Source organism: Dendrobates tinctorius, unplaced genomic scaffold (assembly GCF_039654945.1).
Source record: "Dendrobates tinctorius isolate UK_male_01 unplaced genomic scaffold, ASM3965494v1 ptg000251l, whole genome shotgun sequence".
Classification (NCBI taxonomy): domain Eukaryota; kingdom Metazoa; phylum Chordata; class Amphibia; order Anura; family Dendrobatidae; genus Dendrobates; species Dendrobates tinctorius.
In genome coordinates this window covers 11,764,802-11,781,427 of record NW_027361918.1, presented here as the reverse complement: position 1 = coordinate 11,781,427, position 16,626 = coordinate 11,764,802, and the positions used below count along the sequence as shown (strand labels likewise).

At 40.5% G+C, this 16,626-nt stretch overlaps 2 non-coding genes across 2 annotated transcripts; both read right to left on the bottom strand.

Moving 5' to 3' along the window:
* Positions 1-7,418: 7,418 nt before the first annotated feature.
* TRNAN-GUU (transfer RNA asparagine (anticodon GUU)) lies at positions 7,419-7,492 on the bottom strand. The gene has a single exon. It is a non-coding gene; the product is annotated as a tRNA-Asn (tRNA).
* A 4,156-nt stretch (positions 7,493-11,648) lies between these two features.
* On the bottom strand, positions 11,649-11,722 carry TRNAN-GUU (transfer RNA asparagine (anticodon GUU)). Its single transcript has one exon. It is a non-coding gene; the product is annotated as a tRNA-Asn (tRNA).
* Positions 11,723-16,626: the final 4,904 nt, after the last annotated feature.

The window sequence follows — 16,626 nt, the reverse complement described above, 5'->3', positions numbered from 1 at the left end:
ACAAACGCCTGCCGAACTTTCGTCTAACAGCCGGACGCACCCACCAGTTTTAACCGGAACCTTAAACAATGGTCAGACACCATTTCCTCTAATGATTTTCAACAATAATATGACACAAGAAAGCAAAAAAAAACAAAGAAACAATTGCAGAACCCCAGGAGTACTCTAGTCGCCAACAAATATGTAATGGCTGAAAATTTACATGTCATCGACATGAACACAAACAGTCATTAGAATTTTACTCTGTAAATCTGTTAACACAAGCAGAGTGGCGCAGCGGAAGCGTGCTGGGCCCATAACCCAGAGGTCGATGGATCGAAACCATCCTCTGCTAAATTGTGCTGCATTACAACTTTTTTCTACAAACTAGGTAAGTTTTTTTTCATTCCCCCAGTTTGGTTCTCTATATACAGAGAAATGGTTTACTAGAAAATTGCACGACTGTATTTGTAGGCCATAATTCACATTGTGAAACCCAGCGGTCAATGGATTGAAACCAACCTCTTCTAAATAGTTGTGTTTTATAAACTTCATCATTGCATATCAACTGAACTTTTCTGTCAACAGCAAACGTGTCTCGGATCAAAAACACTAGTCAAAATCCTAAATCCCAGTACAACTCGTGCCAAAGGACCAGAAGGAGATTCGCGACCTCTCAGCATTTTCTATATTCAAACCAAACCATAAAAGATCAATCTTTTCGCTTGGGATTGTGCTGCATTACAACTTTTTTCTACAAACTAGGTAAGTTTTTTTTCATTCCCCCAGTTTGGTTCTCTATATACAGAGAAATGGTTTACTAGAAAATTGCTCGACTGTATTTGTAGGCCATAATTCACATTGTGAAACCCAGCGGTCGATGGATCGAAACCAACCTCTGCTAAATAGTTGTGTTTTATAAACTTCATCATTGCATATCAACTGAACTTTTCTGTCAACAGCAAACGTGTCTCGGATCAAAAACACTAGTCAAAATCCTAAATCCCAGTACAACTCGTGCCAAAGGACCAGAAGGAGATTCGCGACCTCTCAGCATTTTCTATATTCAAACCAAACCATAAAAGGTCAATCTTTTTGCTTGGGATTGTGCTGCATTACAACTTTTTTCTACAAACTAGGTAAGTTTTTTTTACTCCCCCAGTCTGGTTCTCTACATACATAGAAATGGTTTGCTAGAAAATTGCCCGACTGTATTTGTAGGCCATAATTCACATTGTGAAACCCAGCGGTCGATGGATCGAAACCAACCTCTGCTAAATAGTTGTGATTTATAAACTTCATCATTGCATATCAACTGAACTTTTCTGTCAACAGCAAACGTGTCTCGGATCAAAAACACTAGTCAAAATCCTAAATCCCAGTACAACTCGTGCCAAAGGACCAGAAGGAGATTCGCGACCTCTCAGCATTTTCTATATTCAAACCAAACCATAAAAGGTCAATCTTTTTGCTTGGGATTGTGCTGCATTACAACTTTTTTCTACAAACTAGGTAAGTTTTTTTTACTCCCCCAGTCTGGTTCTCTACATACATAGAAATGGTTTGCTAGAAAATTGCCCGACTGTATTTGTAGGCCATAATTCACATTGTGAAACCCAGCGGTCGATGGATCGAAACCAACCTCTGCTAAATAGTTGTGATTTATAAACTTCATCATTGCATATCAACTGAACTTTTCTGTCAACAGTCAAAATCCTAAATCCCAGTACAACTCGTGCCAAAGGACCAGAAGGAGATTCGCGACCTCTCAGCATTTTCTATATTCAAACCAAACCATAAAAGGTCAATCTTTTTGCTTGGGATTGTGCTGCATTACAACTTTTTTCTACAAACTAGGTAAGTTTTTTTTACTCCCCCAGTCTGGTTCTCTACATACATAGAAATGGCTTGCTAGAAAATTGCCCGACTGTATTTGTAGGCCATAATTCACATTGTGAAACCCAGCGGTCGATGGATCGAAACCAACCTCTGCTAAATAGTTGTGATTTATAAACTTCATCATTGCATATCAACTGAACTTTTCTGTCAACAGCAAACGTGTCTCGGATCAAAAACACTAGTCAAAATCCTAAATCCCAGTACAACTCGTGCCAAAGGACCAGAAGGAGATTCGCGACCTCTCAGCATTTTCTATATTCAAACCAAACCATAAAAGGTCAATCTTTTTGCTTGGGATTGTGCTGCATTACAACTTTTTTCTACAAACTAGGTAAGTTTTTTTTACTCCCCCAGTCTGGTTCTCTACATACATAGAAATGGTTTGCTAGAAAATTGCCCGACTGTATTTGTAGGCCATAATTCACATTGTGAACTCCGTAGATGTTCTTCAAATATGGGAGAAAGGAATCTGTACTTAAAAAAAAAAAAAAAAAAAGCACTCAATGGCACATTTGACTATAAGTAAACTGTGACATGGTGTGGCGTGAAACTGATAATGGCGTTCGTCGGGCATGGGGGATTAGCTCAAGTGGTAGAGCGCTCGCTTAGCATGCGAGAGGTAGCGGGATCGATGCCCGCATTCTCCAATACAATCTTTGGATTCCTTTTTCAGTTGGCCGAGTGAATTGTTTATGCCACCTGCTCGTGGCACACACGTCCAAACCTTGAAGACTTTCAACAATGGCTAAATCAAGCCTTCGATAGCTCAGCTGGTAGAGCGGAGGACTGTAGATCTAAATTAGCAATCCTTAGGTCGCTGGTTCAATTCCGGCTCGAAGGAAGTTTTGTGTATTCTATCAGATGTTTTCAACCTTCTGGCAAATACCAGACAGCTATGCTCTTTCTGGACATGTAGACAGAAACACAACCGGAAAGTTTTTTCTCCAGTTTGCCTTGTGAATTCAAATCTTAGGCAGCAACAGTGCTTTTACTTTATGGAGATGCTGAGCACCAATGTGAAAACGTCTTCAACTGTAGCATGCTACCCAAGCAAAAGGAACCAACGTCCCTGGGTGGACTCAAACCACCAACCTTTCGGTTAACAGCCGAACGCGCTAACCGATTGCGCCACAGAGACACAAACGCCTGCCGAACTTTCGTCTAACAGCCGGACGCACCCACCAGTTTTAACCGGAACCTTAAACAATGGTCAGACACCATTTCCTCTAATGATTTTCAACAATAATATGACACAAGAAAGCAAAAAAAAACAAAGAAACAATTGCAGAACCCCAGGAGTACTCTAGTCGCCAACAAATATGTAATGGCTGAAAATTTACATGTCATCGACATGAACACAAACAGTCATTAGAATTTTACTCTGTACATCTGTTAGCACAAGCAGAGTGGCGCAGCGGAAGCGTGCTGGGCCCATAACCCAGAGGTCGATGGATCGAAACCATCCTCTGCTAAATTGTGCTGCATTACAACTTTTTTCTACAAACTAGGTAAGTTTTTTTTCATTCCCCCAGTTTGGTTCTCTATATACAGAGAAATGGTTTACTAGAAAATTGCACGACTGTATTTGTAGGCCATAATTCACATTGTGAAACCCAGCGGTCAATGGATTGAAACCAACCTCTTCTAAATAGTTGTGTTTTATAAACTTCATCATTGCATATCAACTGAACTTTTCTGTCAACAGCAAACGTGTCTCGGATCAAAAACACTAGTCAAAATCCTAAATCCCAGTACAACTCGTGCCAAAGGACCAGAAGGAGATTCGCGACCTCTCAGCATTTTCTATATTCAAACCAAACCATAAAAGATCAATCTTTTCGCTTGGGATTGTGCTGCATTACAACTTTTTTCTACAAACTAGGTAGCATGCTACAGTTGAAGACGTTTTCACATTGGTGCTCAGCATCTCCATAAAGTAAAAGCACTGTTGCTGCCTAAGATTTGAATTCACAAGGCAAACTGGAGAAAAAACTTTCCGGTTGTGTTTCTGTCTACATGTCCAGAAAGAGCATAGCTGTCTGGTATTTGCCAGAAGGTTGAAAACATCTGATAGAATACACAAAACTTCCTTCGAGCCGGAATTGAACCAGCGACCTAAGGATTGCTAATTTAGATCTACAGTCCTCCGCTCTACCAGCTGAGCTATCGAAGGCTTGATTTAGCCATTGTTGAAAGTCTTCAAGGTTTGGACGTGTGTGCCACGAGCAGGTGGCATAAACAATTCACTCGGCCAACTGAAAAAGGAATCCAAAGATTGTATTGGAGAATGCGGGCATCGATCCCGCTACCTCTCGCATGCTAAGCGAGCGCTCTACCACTTGAGCTACTCCCCCATGCCCGACGAACGCCATTATCAGTTTCACGCCACACCATGTCACAGTTTACTTATAGTCAAATGTGCCATTGAGTGCTTTTTTTTTTTTTTTTTTAAGTACAGATTCCTTTCTCCCATATTTGAAGAACATCTACGGAGTTCACAATGTGAATTATGGCCTACAAATACAGTCGGGCAATTTTCTAGCAAACCATTTCTATGTATGTAGAGAACCAGAATGGGGGAGTAAAAAAAACTTACCTAGTTTGTAGAAAAAAGTTGTAATGCAGCACAATCCCAAGCAAAAAGATTGACCTTTTATGGTTTGGTTTGAATATAGAAAATGCTGAGAGGTCGCGAATCTCCTTCTGGTCCTTTGGCACGAGTTGTACTGGGATTTAGGATTTTGACTAGTGTTTTTGATCCGAGACACGTTTGCTGTTGACAGAAAAGTTCAGTTGATATGCAATGATGAAGTTTATAAATCACAACTATTTAGCAGCGGTTGGTTTCGATCCATCGACCGCTGGGTTTCACAATGTGAATTATGGCCTACAAATACAGTCGGGCAATTTTCTAGCAAACCATTTCTATGTATGTAGAGAACCAGACTGGGGGAGTAAAAAAAACTTACCTAGTTTGTAGAAAAAAGTTGTAATGCAGCACAATCCCAAGCAAAAAGATTGACCTTTTATGGTTTGGTTTGAATATAGAAAATGCTGAGAGGTCGCGAATCTCCTTCTGGTCCTTTGGCACGAGTTGTACTGGGATTTAGGATTTTGACTAGTGTTTTTGATCCGAGACACGTTTGCTGTTGACAGAAAAGTTCAGTTGATATGCAATGATGAAGTTTATAAAACACAACTATTTAGCAGAGTGGCGCAGCGGAAGCGTGCTGGGCCCATAACCCAGATGTCGATGGATCGAAACCATCCTCTGCTAAATTGTGCTGCATTGCATCTTTTTCTACAAACTAGCTAAGTTTTTTTTCACTTCCCCATTTTGGTTCTCTATATACAGAGAAATGGTTTGCTAGAAAATTGCTCGACTGTATTTGTAGACCATAATTCACATTGTGAAACCCAGCGGTCAATGGATTGAAACCAACCTCTGCTAAATAGTTGTGTTTTATAAACTTCATCATTGCATATCAACTGAACTTTTCTGTCAACAGCAAACGTGTCTCGGATCAAAAACACTAGTCAAAATCCTAAATCCCAGTACAACTCGTGCCAAAGGACCAGAAGGAGATTCGCGACCTCTCAGCATTTTCTATATTCAAACCAAACCATAAAAGATCAATCTTTTCGCTTGGGATTGTGCTGCATTACAACTTTTTTCTACAAACTAGGTAAGTTTTTTTTCATTCCCCCAGTTTGGTTCTCTATATACAGAGAAATGGTTTACTAGAAAATTGCTCGACTGTATTTGTAGGCCATAATTCACATTGTGAAACCCAGCGGTCGATGGATCGAAACCAACCTCTGCTAAATAGTTGTGTTTTATAAACTTCATCATTGCATATCAACTGAACTTTTCTGTCAACAGCAAACGTGTCTCGGATCAAAAACACTAGTCAAAATCCTAAATCCCAGTACAACTCGTGCCAAAGGACCAGAAGGAGATTCGCGACCTCTCAGCATTTTCTATATTCAAACCAAACCATAAAAGATCAATCTTTTCGCTTGGGATTGTGCTGCATTACAACTTTTTTCTACAAACTAGGTAAGTTTTTTTTCATTCCCCCAGTTTGGTTCTCTATATACAGAGAAATGGTTTACTAGAAAATTGCTCGACTGTATTTGTAGGCCATAATTCACATTGTGAAACCCAGCGGTCGATGGATCGAAACCAACCTCTGCTAAATAGTTGTGTTTTATAAACTTCATCATTGCATATCAACTGAACTTTTCTGTCAACAGCAAACGTGTCTCGGATCAAAAACACTAGTCAAAATCCTAAATCCCAGTACAACTCGTGCCAAAGGACCAGAAGGAGATTCGCGACCTCTCAGCATTTTCTATATTCAAACCAAACCATAAAAGGTCAATCTTTTTGCTTGGGATTGTGCTGCATTACAACTTTTTTCTACAAACTAGGTAAGTTTTTTTTACTCCCCCAGTCTGGTTCTCTACATACATAGAAATGGTTTGCTAGAAAATTGCCCGACTGTATTTGTAGGCCATAATTCACATTGTGAAACCCAGCGGTCGATGGATCGAAACCAACCTCTGCTAAATAGTTGTGATTTATAAACTTCATCATTGCATATCAACTGAACTTTTCTGTCAACAGCAAACGTGTCTCGGATCAAAAACACTAGTCAAAATCCTAAATCCCAGTACAACTCGTGCCAAAGGACCAGAAGGAGATTCGCGACCTCTCAGCATTTTCTATATTCAAACCAAACCATAAAAGGTCAATCTTTTTGCTTGGGATTGTGCTGCATTACAACTTTTTTCTACAAACTAGGTAAGTTTTTTTTACTCCCCCAGTCTGGTTCTCTACATACATAGAAATGGTTTGCTAGAAAATTGCCCGACTGTATTTGTAGGCCATAATTCACATTGTGAACTACGTAGATGTTCTTCAAATATGGGAGAAAGGAATCTGTACTTAAAAAAAAAAAAAAAAAAAGCACTCAATGGCACATTTGACTATAAGTAAACTGTGACATGGTGTGGCGTGAAACTGATAATGGCGTTCGTTGGGCATGGGGGATTAGCTCAAGTGGTAGCGCGCTCGCTTAGCATGCGAGAGGTAGCGGGATCGATGCCCGCATTCTCCAATACAATCTTTGGATTCCTTTTTCAGTTGGCCGAGTGAATTGTTTTTGCCACCTGCTCGTGGCACACACGTCCAAACCTTGAAGACTTTCAACAATGGCTAAATCAAGCCTTCGATAGCTCAGCTGGTAGAGCGGATGACTGTAGATCTAAATTAGCAATCCTTAGGTCGCTGGTTCAATTCCGGCTCGAAGGAAGTTTTGTGTATTCTATCAGATGTTTTCAACCTTCTGGCAAATACCAGACAGCTATGCTCTTTCTGGACATGTAGACAGAAACACAACCGGAAAGTTTTTTCTCCAGTTTGCCTTGTGAATTCAAATCTTAGGCAGCAACAGTGCTTTTACTTTATGGAGATGCTGAGCACCAATGTGAAAACGTCTTCAACTGTAGCATGCTACCCAAGCAAAATGAACCAACGTCCCTGGGTGGACTCGAACCACCAACCTTTCGGTTAACAGCCGAACGCGCTAACCGATTGCGCCACAGAGACACAAACGACTGCCGAACTTTCGTCTAACAGCCGGACGCACCCACCAGTTTTAACCGGAACCTTAAACAATGGTCAGACACCATTTCCTCTAATGATTTTCAACAATAATATGACACAAGAAAGCAAAAAAAAACAAAGAAACAATTGCAGAACCCCAGGAGTACTCTAGTCGCCAACAAATATGTAATGGCTGAAAATTTACATGTCATCGACCTGAACACAAACAGTCATTAGAATTTTACTCTGTACATCTGTTAACACAAGCAGAGTGGCGCAGCGGAAGCGTGCTGGGCCCATAACCCAGAGGTCGATGGATCGAAACCATCCTCTGCTAAATTGTGCTGCATTGCATCTTTTTCTACAAACTAGCTAAGTTTTTTTTCACTTCCCCATTTTGGTTCTCTATATACAGAGAAATGGTTTGCTAGAAAATTGCTCGACTGTATTTGTAGACCATAATTCACATTGTGAAACTCAGCGGTCAATGGATTGAAACCAACCTCTGCTAAATAGTTGTGTTTTATAAACTTCATCATTGCATATCAACTGAACTTTTCTGTCAACAGCAAACGTGTCTCGGATCAAAAACACTAGTCAAAATCCTAAATCCCAGTACAACTCGTGCCAAAGGACCAGAAGGAGATTCGCGACCTCTCAGCATTTTCTATATTCAAACCAAACCATAAAAGGTCAATCTTTTTGCTTGGGATTGTGCTGCATTACAACTTTTTTCTACAAACTAGGTAAGTTTTTTTTACTCCCCCAGTCTGGTTCTCTACATACATAGAAATGGTTTGCTAGAAAATTGCCCGACTGTATTTGTAGGCCATAATTCACATTGTGAAACCCAGCGGTCGATGGATCGAAACCAACCTCTGCTAAATAGTTGTGATTTATAAACTTCATCATTGCATATCAACTGAACTTTTCTGTCAACAGCAAACGTGTCTCGGATCAAAAACACTAGTCAAAATCCTAAATCCCAGTACAACTCGTGCCAAAGGACCAGAAGGAGATTCGCGACCTCTCAGCATTTTCTATATTCAAACCAAACCATAAAAGGTCAATCTTTTTGCTTGGGATTGTGCTGCATTACAACTTTTTTCTACAAACTAGGTAAGTTTTTTTTACTCCCTCAGTCTGGTTCTCTACATACGTAGAAATGGTTTGCTAGAAAATTGCTCGACTTTATTTGTAGGCCATAATTCACATTGTGAACTCCGTAGATGTTCTTCAAATATGGGAGAAAGGAATCTGTACTTAAAAAAAAAAAAAAAAAAAAAAAAAAAGCACTCAATGGCACATTTGACTATAAGTAAACTGTGACATGGTGTGGCGTGAAACTGATAATGGCGTTCGTCGGGCATGGGGGATTAGCTCAAGTGGTAGAGCGCTCGCTTAGCATGCGAGAGGTAGCGGGATCTGATGCCCGCATTCTCCAATACAATCTTTGGATTCCTTTTTCAGTTGGCCGAGTGAATTGTTTTTGCCACCTGCTCGTGGCACACACGTCCAAACCTTGAAGACTTTCAACAATGGCTAAATCAAGCCTTCGATAGCTCAGCTGGTAGAGCGGAGGACTGTAGATCTAAATTAGCAATCCTTAGGTCGCTGGTTCAATTCCGGCTCGAAGGAAGTTTTGTGTATTCTATCAGATGTTTTCAACCTTCTGGCAAATACCAGACAGCTATGCTCTTTCTGGACATGTAGACAGAAACACAACCGGAAAGTTTTTTCTCCAGTTTGCCTTGTGAATTCAAATCTTAGGCAGCAACAGTGCTTTTACTTTATGGAGATGCTGAGCACCAATGTGAAAACGTCTTCAACTGTAGCATGCTACCCAAGCAAAAGGAACCAACGTCCCTGGGTGGACTCAAACCACCAACCTTTCGGTTAACAGCCGAACGCGCTAACCGATTGCGCCACAGAGACACAAAAGCCTGCCGAACTTTCGTCTAACAGCCGGACGCACCCACCAGTTTTAACCGGAACCTTAAACAATGGTCAGACACCATTTCCTCTAATGATTTTCAACAATAATATGACACAAGAAAGCAAAAAAAAACAAAGAAACAATTGCAGAACCCCAGGAGTACTCTAGTCGCCAACAAATATGTAATGGCTGAAAATTTACATGTCATCGACATGAACACAAACAGTCATTAGAATTTTACTCTGTACATCTGTTAACACAAGCAGAGTGGCGCAGCGGAAGCGTGCTGGGCCCATAACCCAGAGGTCGATGGATCAAAACCATCCTCTGCTAAATTGTGCTGCATTACAACTTTTTTCTACAAACTAGGTAAGTTTTTTTTCATTCCCCCAGTTTGGTTCTCTATATACAGAGAAATGGTTTACTAGAAAATTGCACGACTGTATTTGTAGGCCATAATTCACATTGTGAAACCCAGCGGTCAATGGATTGAAACCAACCTCTTCTAAATAGTTGTGTTTTATAAACTTCATCATTGCATATCAACTGAACTTTTCTGTCAACAGCAAACGTGTCTTGGATCAAAAACACTAGTCAAAATCCTAAATCCCAGTACAACTCGTGCCAAAGGACCAGAAGGAGATTCGCGACCTCTCAGCATTTTCTATATTCAAACCAAACCATAAAAGATCAATCTTTTCGCTTGGGATTGTGCTGCATTACAACTTTTTTCTACAAACTAGGTAAGTTTTTTTTCATTCCCCCAGTTTGGTTCTCTATATACAGAGAAATGGTTTGCTAGAAAATTGCCCGACTGTATTTGTAGGCCATAATTCACATTGTGAAACCCAGCGGTCGATGGATCGAAACCAACCTCTGCTAAATAGTTGTGTTTTATAAACTTCATCATTGCATATCAACTGAACTTTTCTGTCAACAGCAAACGTGTCTCGGATCAAAAACACTAGTCAAAATCCTAAATCCCAGTACAACTCGTGCCAAAGGACCAGAAGGAGATTCGCGACCTCTCAGCATTTTCTATATTCAAACCAAACCATAAAAGGTCAATCTTTTTGCTTGGGATTGTGCTGCATTACAACTTTTTTCTACAAACTAGGTAAGTTTTTTTTACTCCCCCAGTCTGGTTCTCTACATACATAGAAATGGTTTGCTAGAAAATTGCCCGACTGTATTTGTAGGCCATAATTCACATTGTGAAACCCAGCGGTCGATGGATCGAAACCAACCTCTGCTAAATAGTTGTGATTTATAAACTTCATCATTGCATATCAACTGAACTTTTCTGTCAACAGCAAACGTGTCTCGGATCAAAAACACTAATCAAAATCCTAAATCCCAGTACAACTCGTGCCAAAGGACCAGAAGGAGATTCGCGACCTCTCAGCATTTTCTATATTCAAACCAAACCATAAAAGGTCAATCTTTTTGCTTGGGATTGTGCTGCATTACAACTTTTTTCTACAAACTAGGTAAGTTTTTTTTACTCCCCCAGTCTGGTTCTCTACATACATAGAAATGGTTTGCTAGAAAATTGCCCGACTGTATTTGTAGGCCATAATTCACATTGTGAACTCCGTAGATGTTCTTCAAATATGGGAGAAAGGAATCTGTACTTAAAAAAAAAAAAAAAAAAAGCACTCAATGGCACATTTGACTATAAGTAAACTGTGACATGGTGTGGCGTGAAACTGATAATGGCGTTCGTCGGGCATGGGGGATTAGCTCAAGTGGTAGAGCGCTCGCTTAGCATGCGAGAGGTAGCGGGATCGATGCCCGCATTCTCCAATACAATCTTTGGATTCCTTTTTCAGTTGGCCGAGTGAATTGTTTATGCCACCTGCTCGTGGCACACACGTCCAAACCTTGAAGACTTTCAACAATGGCTAAATCAAGCCTTCGATAGCTCAGCTGGTAGAGCGGAGGACTGTAGATCTAAATTAGCAATCCTTAGGTCGCTGGTTCAATTCCGGCTCGAAGGAAGTTTTGTGTATTCTATCAGATGTTTTCAACCTTCTGGCAAATACCAGACAGCTATGCTCTTTCTGGACATGTAGACAGAAACACAACCGGAAAGTTTTTTCTCCAGTTTGCCTTGTGAATTCAAATCTTAGGCAGCAACAGTGCTTTTACTTTATGGAGATGCTGAGCACCAATGTGAAAACGTCTTCAACTGTAGCATGCTACCCAAGCAAAAGGAACCAACGTCCCTGGGTGGACTCGAACCACCAACCTTTCGGTTAACAGCCGAACGCGCTAACCGATTGCGCCACAGAGACACAAACGCCTGCCGAACTTTCGTCTAACAGCCGGACGCACCCACCAGTTTTAACCGGAACCTTAAACAATGGTCAGACACCATTTCCTCTAATGATTTTCAACAATAATATGACACAAGAAAGCAAAAAAAAACAAAGAAACAATTGCAGAACCCCAGGAGTACTCTAGTCGCCAACAAATATGTAATGGCTGAAAATTTACATGTCATCGACATGAACACAAACAGTCATTAGAATTTTACTCTGTACATCTGTTAACACAAGCAGAGTGGCGCAGCGGAAGCGTGCTGGGCCCATAACCCAGAGGTCGATGGATCGAAACCATCCTCTGCTAAATTGTGCTGCATTGCATCTTTTTCTACAAACTAGCTAAGTTTTTTTTCACTTCCCCATTTTGGTTCTCTATATACAGAGAAATGGTTTGCTAGAAAATTGCTCGACTGTATTTGTAGACCATAATTCACATTGTGAAACCCAGCGGTCAATGGATTGAAACCAACCTCTGCTAAATAGTTGTGTTTTATAAACTTCATCATTGCATATCAACTGAACTTTTCTGTCAACAGCAAACGTGTCTCGGATCAAAAACACTAGTCAAAATCCTAAATCCCAGTACAACTCGTGCCAAAGGACCAGAAGGAGATTCGCGACCTCTCAGCATTTTCTATATTCAAACCAAACCATTAAAGATCAATCTTTTCGCTTGGGATTGTGCTGCATTACAACTTTTTTCTACAAACTAGGTAAGTTTTTTTTCATTCCCCCAGTTTGGTTCTCTATATACAGAGAAATGGTTTACTAGAAAATTGCTCGACTGTATTTGTAGGCCATAATTCACATTGTGAAACCCAGCGGTTGATGGATCGAAACCAACCTCTGCTAAATAGTTGTGTTTTATAAACTTCATCATTGCATATCAACTGAACTTTTCTGTCAACAGCAAACGTGTCTCGGATCAAAAACACTAGTCAAAATCCTAAATCCCAGTACAACTCGTGCCAAAGGACCAGAAGGAGATTCGCGACCTCTCAGCATTTTCTATATTCAAACCAAACCATAAAAGGTCAATCTTTTTGCTTGGGATTGTGCTGCATTACAACTTTTTTCTACAAACTAGGTAAGTTTTTTTTACTCCCCCAGTCTGGTTCTCTACATACATAGAAATGGTTTGCTAGAAAATTGCCCGACTGTATTTGTAGGCCATAATTCACATTGTGAAACCCAGCGGTCGATGGATCGAAACCAACCTCTGCTAAATAGTTGTGATTTATAAACTTCATCATTGCATATCAACTGAACTTTTCTGTCAACAGCAAACGTGTCTCGGATCAAAAACACTAGTCAAAATCCTAAATCCCAGTACAACTCGTGCCAAAGGACCAGAAGGAGATTCGCGACCTCTCAGCATTTTCTATATTCAAACCAAACCATAAAAGGTCAATCTTTTTGCTTGGGATTGTGCTGCATTACAACTTTTTTCTACAAACTAGGTAAGTTTTTTTTACTCCCCCAGTCTGGTTCTCTACATACATAGAAATGGTTTGCTAGAAAATTGCCCGACTGTATTTGTAGGCCATAATTCACATTGTGAACTCCGTAGATGTTCTTCAAATATGGGAGAAAGGAATCTGTACTTAAAAAAAAAAAAAAAAAAAAAAAAAAAAGCACTCAATGGCACATTTGACTATAAGTAAACTGTGACATGGTGTGGCGTGAAACTGATAATGGCGTTCGTCGGGCATGGGGGATTAGCTCAAGTGGTAGAGCGCTCGCTTAGCATGCGAGAGGTAGCGGGATCGATGCCCGCATTCTCCAATACAATCTTTGGATTCCTTTTTCAGTTGGCCGAGTGAATTGTTTTTGCCACCTGCTCGTGGCACACACGTCCAAACCTTGAAGACTTTCAACAATGGCTAAATCAAGCCTTCGATAGCTCAGCTGGTAGAGCGGAGGACTGTAGATCTAAATTAGCAATCCTTAGGTCGCTGGTTCAATTCCGGCTCGAAGGAAGTTTTGTGTATTCTATCAGATGTTTTCAACCTTCTGGCAAATACCAGACAGCTATGCTCTTTCTGGACATGTAGACAGAAACACAACCGGAAAGTTTTTTCTCCAGTTTGCCTTGTGAATTCAAATCTTAGGCAGCAACAGTGCTTTTACTTTATGGAGATGCTGAGCACCAATGTGAAAACGTCTTCAACTGTAGCATGCTACCCAAGCAAAAGGAACCAACGTCCCTGGGTGGACTCAAACCACCAACCTTTCGGTTAACAGCCGAACGCGCTAACCGATTGCGCCACAGAGACACAAACGCCTGCAGAACTTTCGTCTAACAGCCGGACGCACCCACCAGTTTTAACCGGAACCTTAAACAATGGTCAGACACCATTTCCTCTAATGATTTTCAACAATAATATGACACAAGAAAGCAAAAAAAAACAAAGAAACAATTGCAGAACCCCAGGAGTACTCTAGTCGCCAACAAATATGTAATGGCTGAAAGTTTACATGTCATCGACATGAACACAAACAGTCATTAGAATTTTACTCTGTACATCTGTTAACACAAGCAGAGTGGCGCAGCGGAAGCGTGCTGGGCCCATAACCCAGAGGTCGATGGATCAAAACCATCCTCTGCTAAATTGTGCTGCATTACAACTTTTTTCTACAAACTAGGTAAGTTTTTTTTCATTCCCCCAGTTTGGTTCTCTATATACAGAGAAATGGTTTACTAGAAAATTGCACGACTGTATTTGTAGGCCATAATTCACATTGTGAAACCCAGCGGTCAATGGATTGAAACCAACCTCTTCTAAATAGTTGTGTTTTATAAACTTCATCATTGCATATCAACTGAACTTTTCTGTCAACAGCAAACGTGTCTCGGATCAAAAACACTAGTCAAAATCCTAAATCCCAGTACAACTCGTGCCAAAGGACCAGAAGGAGATTCGCGACCTCTCAGCATTTTCTATATTCAAACCAAACCATAAAAGATCAATCTTTTCGCTTGGGATTGTGCTGCATTACAACTTTTTTCTACAAACTAGGTAAGTTTTTTTTCATTCCCCCAGTTTGGTTCTCTATATACAGAGAAATGGTTTACTAGAAAATTGCTCGACTGTATTTGTAGGCCATAATTCACATTGTGAAACCCAGCGGTCGATGGATCGAAACCAACCTCTGCTAAATAGTTGTGTTTTATAAACTTCATCATTGCATATCAACTGAACTTTTCTGTCAACAGCAAACGTGTCTCGGATCAAAAACACTAGTCAAAATCCTAAATCCCAGTACAACTCGTGCCAAAGGACCAGAAGGAGATTCGCGACCTCTCAGCATTTTCTATATTCAAACCAAACCATAAAAGGTCAATCTTTTTGCTTGGGATTGTGCTGCATTACAACTTTTTTCTACAAACTAGGTAAGTTTTTTTTACTCCCCCAGTCTGGTTCTCTACATACATAGAAATGGTTTGCTAGAAAATTGCCCGACTGTATTTGTAGGCCATAATTCACATTGTGAAACCCAGCGGTCGATGGATCGAAACCAACCTCTGCTAAATAGTTGTGTTTTATAAACTTCATCATTGCATATCAACTGAACTTTTCTGTCAACAGCAAACGTGTCTCGGATCAAAAACACTAGTCAAAATCCTAAATCCCAGTACAACTCGTGCCAAAGGACCAGAAGGAGATTCGTGACCTCTCAGCATTTTCTATATTCAAACCAAACCATAAAAGGTCAATCTTTTTGCTTGGGATTGTGCTGCATTACAACTTTTTTCTACAAACTAGGTAAGTTTTTTTTACTCCCCCAGTCTGGTTCTCTACATACATAGAAATGGTTTGCTAGAAAATTGCCCGACTGTATTTGTAGGCCATAATTCACATTGTGAAACCCAGCGGTCGATGGATCGAAACCAACCTCTGCTAAATAGTTGTGATTTATAAACTTCATCATTGCATATCAACTGAACTTTTCTGTCAACAGCAAACGTGTCTCGGATCAAAAACACTAGTCAAAATCCTAAATCCCAGTACAACTCGTGCCAAAGGACCAGAAGGAGATTCGCGACCTCTCAGCATTTTCTATATTCAAACCAAACCATAAAAGGTCAATCTTTTTGCTTGGGATTGTGCTGCATTACAACTTTTTTCTACAAACTAGGTAAGTTTTTTTTACTCCCCCAGTCTGGTTCTCTACATACATAGAAATGGTTTGCTAGAAAATTGCCCGACTGTATTTGTAGGCCATAATTCACATTGTGAACTCCGTAGATGTTCTTCAAATATGGGAGAAAGGAATCTGTACTTAAAAAAAAAAAAAAAAAAAAGCACTCAATGGCACATTTGACTATAAGTAAACTGTGACATGGTGTGGCGTGAAACTGATAATGGCGTTCGTCGGGCATGGGGGATTAGCTCAAGTGGTAGAGCGCTCGCTTAGCATGCGAGAGGTAGCGGGATCGATGCCCGCATTCTCCAATACAATCTTTGGATTCCTTTTTCAGTTGGCCGAGTGAATTGTTTATGCCACCTGCTCGTGGCACACACGTCCAAACCTTGAAGACTTTCAACAATGGCTAAATCAAGCCTTCGATAGCTCAGCTGGTAGAGCGGAGGACTGTAGATCTAAATTAGCAATCCTTAGGTCGCTGGTTCAATTCCGGCTCGAAGGAAGTTTTGTGTATTCTATCAGATGTTTTCAACCTTCTGGCAAATACCAGACAGCTATGCTCTTTCTGGACATGTAGACAGAAACACAACCGGAAAGTTTTTTCTCCAGTTTGCCTTGTGAATTCAAATCTTAGGCAGCAACAGTGCTTTTACTTTATGGAGATGCTGAGCACCAATGTGAAAACGTCTTCAACTGTAGCATGCTACCCAAGCAAAAGGAACCAA